General features: G+C 34.9%; 1 non-coding gene across 1 annotated transcript; it reads right to left on the bottom strand.

The window, feature by feature from the left end:
* Positions 1-1,999: 1,999 nt before the first annotated feature.
* TRNAR-ACG lies at positions 2,000-2,072 on the bottom strand. Its single transcript has one exon. It is a non-coding gene; the product is annotated as a tRNA-Arg (tRNA).
* Between the last annotated feature and the right edge of the window lie 4,505 nt (positions 2,073-6,577).

The following is a 6,577-nucleotide window of genomic DNA, read 5'->3' as shown; positions in this document are numbered from 1 at the left end:
CTGACAAAACTAGAAGTTTGTATAGAAATCTGACTTGACTCCAAGCACAGAATTCAACAAAATAACTCACGAGAAAATGAATACACAATAACCAAAGTTTAAAGCACATGTTATAATCATTTTCTGAAATAAGGGTTGACTTATAAGGTATGGTTCTTTGTTAAAAGAGAATGCTATGCAACTCATTAGCATTCAGTTTTGATTGTTATATAAACTCTTTGGTAAAAAAAAATTTACTCAGCCAAGTAATTATTCTGAAGTAGTAACTGAGCCTTAGTGAGAAAAATTAGAGACCCAGCATATATTGAAATGAAACACTCTCAGGTAGAAAAGAATAGGGCAATGGAGATGATGACAATTCTCATTTACACTGGATTTTTAAAGAAGGACTTTAACAAAGTGACAACGTGTCTTTTTAACATCCAGGGAACAAAGCCAGAGATCTGAGAACAGTTAGTGCTACAAAAAAAAGGTTAAAAAATCACCAATTCTGACAAATGTAAGTAGGTACTGGGTTAAATAAAAGTGACTTTTAAAATGGACAATGGTACGCTGTTCTCTAAGTTACCTAATGAGGCCAAGAATAAAAACAGAGCCATTTTAGGAAATGACATGTCTGATTTTTATTGTGATCCTTTAGTTGTTGAAGGTGTGTGAAAATTTATTTAAAAATCTAGTTGCTAAAAATTAGGTTGCCATTATTTTTGACCTAAGCAATTCTATTAGTAATTTCTGCAACAGTAAATGGACATTAATAAAACTAAGTCAGATGTAACCTTCTTCAAATATTATATTTCTAGTTCTTAGGAAATAAAGGCAAAATCAACTTAACATGCTCACTCAAGACTCTGATCTACTTATATATTTGTACTTGAATTTTAGTTTCCTTAGTTTGAAAAGTGAAGTCCCTCAGTAGTGTCTGACTCTTTGCGACCCCATGGACTATACACTCCATGGAATTCTCCAGGTCAGAATACTGGAGTGGGTTGCCATTCCCTTTTCCAGGGGATATTCCCAACCCAGCGATAGAAAAGCCAGGTCTCCCGCATTGCAGGCAGATTCTTTACCAGCTGAGCCACCAGTAAAGCCCTTCTTTACTTTATCAAGCACTAAAAGAAAGCAAGAAATGAAAACATGTTAATTGCATTCAAAAGAACAAGGTAACAAAGAATATAATATATGAAAAATTAAAAGGATAATACAATTCTGTAGATATAATAATAATAAACTTGGCAAAACTGATTATTACAATTAAAAATGTTGAAAACAAACATATACTCACTTGTTTACTACAATGACTAAAACTCAAAAGACTAAGAACCCCAAGTGTTGGTGAGGATGACACATAGTTGGAACTCTGTTGCTGATGGGAATGTAAAATACCACTCTGGAAAACAGTCTGATAGTTTTTTAGAAACCTGAACATATGTGTACCATGTAATTAGGCAATTCTACTAGATATCTATCCAAGAGAAATTAAAATTTAGGTTCACACAAAAAACCTATATGCAAATATTCTCAGCAACTTTGTTTTTAATCACAGAACTAGAAAGAACAAAAGAGATCATCAAGAGGTAAATGCATAAACAAAATTATGGTATATCTATACAGTGGAACACTACTTGGCAATACATGAAAAATCTAATGATTCACACAACTATGAATGAAATTTAAAAACACTGTGCTAACTGAAAGAAGACAGACATAAAAGAGCACACACTGCATGATTTCACTGATACACAATTCTAAAAAAAAGGCAAAATTCTAGTGAGAGAAAGATCAGTGGCTGCTGGGAGCCAGGGCCAGAGGATGAATGCAGGAAACTTCAAAATAGTAGGAGAGACATTCTGGGGGTGAATATGCTCAATATCATGACTGTGGTGGTGGTTACACAGATATATATATGTATCTACATATATATCCATCAAAACTCACTGAATTATGTATTCAACATTAGTGAATTTCATTATATGTAAATTAAACCTCAATTATAGACTATTTTCCCAACCCAGGGATCAAACCTGGGTCTCCTGCATCGTAGGCAGACGCTTTACCATCTGAGCCACCAGGAAAGTCTTATAGGTGATTTTAAAGTAACACAAAAGGAACTAAATATTTAAATTTTATGTATATAATTTTCATCTGTATTTGCCTTAAAAAGAGGATAATTAATAAAAGAGAAAAGAAAAAGCAACAATGTGAGGTCATAATAAATTTCATATCTATATAACAAGTAAAATCAATAAACTTATATGATATTTAGCCATTTAGTAGGTAAATGGCTAAACAACAAGGATCTGACTCTATAATAGAGATATTATTAAGAGCTGCAAAAAACGGGGTCATGTTGCTGTGTCATGGATAAAGATGTTTTCCACTTGGATCTCAGGAAGTTACTTATTATTTACCTACCATAGGAAGCAAATTATAAACTTTGTCATGGTAGGATGGAAGAGAACACTGATAGTGGCAGAGAAATTGACATATGATGGAAAAATCAAGTAAGAGAACCATACACAGACAACAAAGAAATATCATTATTTGGGTTAACAGCCTACATTTTGTGGAACTTCCTGAAACAAGCACATATGAGTGGAAATCCATTAAAAAGAAAAGTTACCTGAAACTAATTTTAATAAAATGAGCAAAAATAAAAAGTATGTGAAAACATCACAATAAAGATTCTAGAAATAAGAAGCAACTTCTAAGCATGAACCAGGAAGGAAGATGAGTGATGTGGAACATACAACCAAACTGATTAAACTTTCCCAGAAGTTCCTTACTGTGTAAGATATTATCAGTTTTCAACATTTATCCCTTTTCTTTGAATACGCCTATACAAAGATACAATAAAATGCACATAGTGCTCACTTAATCTCAAGCAATTCTTTTGTCACAAAAATGTAGATCACTGGACTGTATAAACTATGTGAAGATAAAGAGATTTCATAAAGGGAGATTCTCTTTAAAAATTCTAAGCTTACAAAAACAGTAATATGGATTAAATGAGTATTACAGAAGTTGAGGCATGAGAGAAAGTCGGAACTGCTCAGGCAGATTTATAATAAAAAACAACAAGTACACACACACACACACACACACACAGCATGAGCTCCCGTACACTGGTGTGTGTGCCACGTGTGTGTGCTGTCCTTGCTCCTTTAGTTTGTGAACTTTTTAATAAAGTTATAAAAATGCTATATCTGAGAACAGTCAATTATCCTGAGCCACTAATTTTATATAGTACTTTCCATGTTGCTTAGTTTTTAATGTCTTGTAACTTACAAAATGATTTGTCATAATAGATAGATTTTTAGAACATTAGACTTGAAACCTGCAAGAACTTAGTTCTCAATGAATGATATCAATAGCACATATGAAGTTTGAAATAAAATTCGGTAAAACAATAACACTGTAAAATAAATGATTAGCTAATAGAATGGAAAAGACAAATGAATTCAAAGGAATACAACTGAAGAAGCTAACAATAAAAAGCTGGAGTAGAAAATGCATCTATACAATACAAAGGAAAATACTTGGCAAATTCCTATTCCTACAAAATTAGGAATGTTGAGCTATTGAAGAGAAATTCTTAAAAACAATTATTTATAAGAAAACAGTCCACGATCATCTTTTCTATGAAGGAATGTGAAATGTTTTCATCATTCAAAAAGTGTACAAGTCACATCTTACTCTTAAATAGGTAAAGAACACATTTAAATTATTTATTAGAGTAAAACTCAGTTCTACATAGATTAAATATAGAATATATTTATATATTCTAATTATATATATTTAAATATAGTATATATAAAATAACTCAATTTTAATGATACATATTTAACATACAGCTTTTTCTGTGAACTTAAAAGAATTGTAGATGTTTGTCAAAATCAGTGAAATACTGAACAAAACACCTCAATCCTGGGTGGATACACAGTCCAAATACCACTGAAAAGCAGATGCATATTTTATAGAATTTGCATTCTACCCAAAGGGGAAAAAAAATGGTGGTGGAGATGTAAATAAATAGGTTCAAGTCCTGACAAATAGCCAGAATCAAGAAACCCTTACTTAATTTTCAAGAGAAAGATCAATAGCAGAAGGCAATGTTCTGCTTCCAAAGGAAAAAACTGATGACAAGCTCATTAAAGTGGCTTCCTAACCCACACCAACTCTCAGAGGAGAATCACAGACAACAGTAGAGCATGTCTTACTTCATCAACTCTGCATGCAAGTTCATGAAGTTCCTCCAGGCTGGGGATTACATCAAAAATCATTTGTACCCAAACCAAAGTGTTTCTCATCCAATCACTTTCGGGTTTGTTAACTCATGACTCCTTCCACGTTTTTCTCCACTTTTTTCACTGCCACATCTAGGGTTCTTCCAATCAAAGAGTTTCCCAAACCACGACCTACAACTATAAGATAACCATCTGTGTTTTTTCCTTTTCCAACACCAGAAACACTCATTCCCTTCTCTTACAAAGGAGACGCTCTCCATACAAAGCACCATATGTCTCTACCGTAGAGTCCACAGAGTCGATGCTATTGTTTCATAATGACATCCACCTTTCTCTCTAGCTCTTATAGAAATTGGAGGGGGGGTAAAGCATAGGAAGAAATCAGAAAATGCTTTGCTCCTGGGAAGCTGCAAATTTAATTCCTACACCTATGCAGCCCCAGCTACTTCTACTCATCATACATTTGTTCTACCTCTACACTCATCAATCTTGCAAATGCAACAGCGGGCACACACGGCCTTCTTCTAAAAGCAACAAGGAGACTGTCCTTTTTCAAAATTATTCTGTACTGTCCTGTGGCCACAGTCGCACTCTTCACAGTTGGGATTATTCTCCACATTGTTGCATCCAGTCAAAGCCACTCAAGAATTCCTATGGTCCCAGCAGCACTAAAAATACATAACAGCCTCCTTACAATAATGGCTGTGAATCACAGCATTCCTCGGCTGACATAAGTAGTTAAAATAGTCGAGGGAAAAAAAAAGTTAAATAAAACTTTTTAAAAAGTTCAAGTAAAAAAAAAAATGAAAAGGGGGTTGAAAAGGACTCCCCTACCGTCTAACAATATTAAAGTCTGTCTCAAATTTACAAACGTCCTCAGCAACATCAAATGCCGCAGCTTCAAACACACGCGCCAGCTTCAAGCCCGACAGCTTCAAATGCCGCAGCTTCAAACACGCGCGGCTGCTTCAAACGCGCCAGCTTCAAACAGCCTTGGGGCAGCCATCTTGCACACGCTCCAAGGAGCACAACCTCAGGGCCCTTAGGTGGCCACCCCATCCCAGAGGCCACACAGAGGCTTTGTTGGGGGAAAAATGGGAAGAAGAGTGGGAAAAAAAGAAGAAGACAAAATATAATTTGCAGACGTTAAATTAGCCCGTAGAGGGAGCTCACAGAGCCCCGTAATTTCACAGTAATTGGAATCTCCTGTAATTTAAAATGTAGCCCCATCATTTGTTAGAGAGAGCCTCCAGGGGTCAAAGAGAGCGTGTCTTACTTCATACCGATCTCTGCAGGCCTATAAAATGCAATTCCATTTAGACCCCCCTTGACCGTGTGTTTTGTTATCGCAACAAAAAGATGATGATTCTTGGCTACATGTTCTCCAAAACCAGCCCAGAAATTAAAGTGACTCGTCTGTGTGTGCTGTTAGGGTGAATCCAACTGAATAAAGACCATAATAAGAATAAAGTTCCGACAATTAGAATTGTCATGGCAATAACCTAAATGTCCCCCATTCAGGGCGTTCAGTTTAGAAAGCTCCGTGCTCTCTTTCAACCTTGACTAGAGATACTCTCGTGGCTATCCATTTCTCTCGCTGTCTAGAGTCCTTAAACCAGGCATGCTGCATCGTGCCTTCAGACAAAAGGATAAAATCGGAAAACGAAATGATATAATGGCAGAGAGCCTTTTCAATAAAACATGAGAGGAACAAAATTCCAAAATTCTGTGGAAAGAAATACTGAAGAGAAGGTACACTCAAAAATAAAAGAAAACACCTGACTGTGCAGTTGAAAGTGGGAATCTATTATCTGCTCCAATGGAACACATTTTGAAAGGAAACAATGGTTTACATTTGTGTAATTTCTAAATATTTAGAAACATTAAATCTGTGTAGAACTGAAATGGTTTCTGAAAACATTTAACCTTTGAAGTACAGTTATTTCTATCTTAGAATAAATACAAACCAAGAAAGTGAAGAAAGCTCAAAATGTAGAGTTTAATCAAGAATTTAACATATGTGGATTTTATTGGATTAGGTGTTATGAAAACATAATCTATTTCATTTAAATTATTAGCTGGCATGATGTATGCTTTATTATTGTTTCTCTGCAGTATACCTGCTTGTTTAGGGGGTTATGCTTCCATAATCTGCACTGTTTTCTTACATGCTGTAGTTTAAAAATATATCATAAAATATGAGGATTTAAGTAATGTTTTAATATTACAGATACTATGTCAACAACTAAAGGCAAACCATATATATGTGGGGAAGGTGTGGGGTAGAGCTCGATTTCAAACCCATAATAATCACATCTAGCCAAGCTTCCACA

The sequence above is a fragment of the Cervus elaphus genome, chromosome 11 (assembly GCF_910594005.1).
Source record: "Cervus elaphus chromosome 11, mCerEla1.1, whole genome shotgun sequence".
Lineage (NCBI taxonomy): Eukaryota > Metazoa > Chordata > Mammalia > Artiodactyla > Cervidae > Cervus > Cervus elaphus.
The sequence above is the reverse complement of the archived record's forward strand: the minus strand, read 5'-3'. Positions and strand labels throughout refer to the sequence as shown.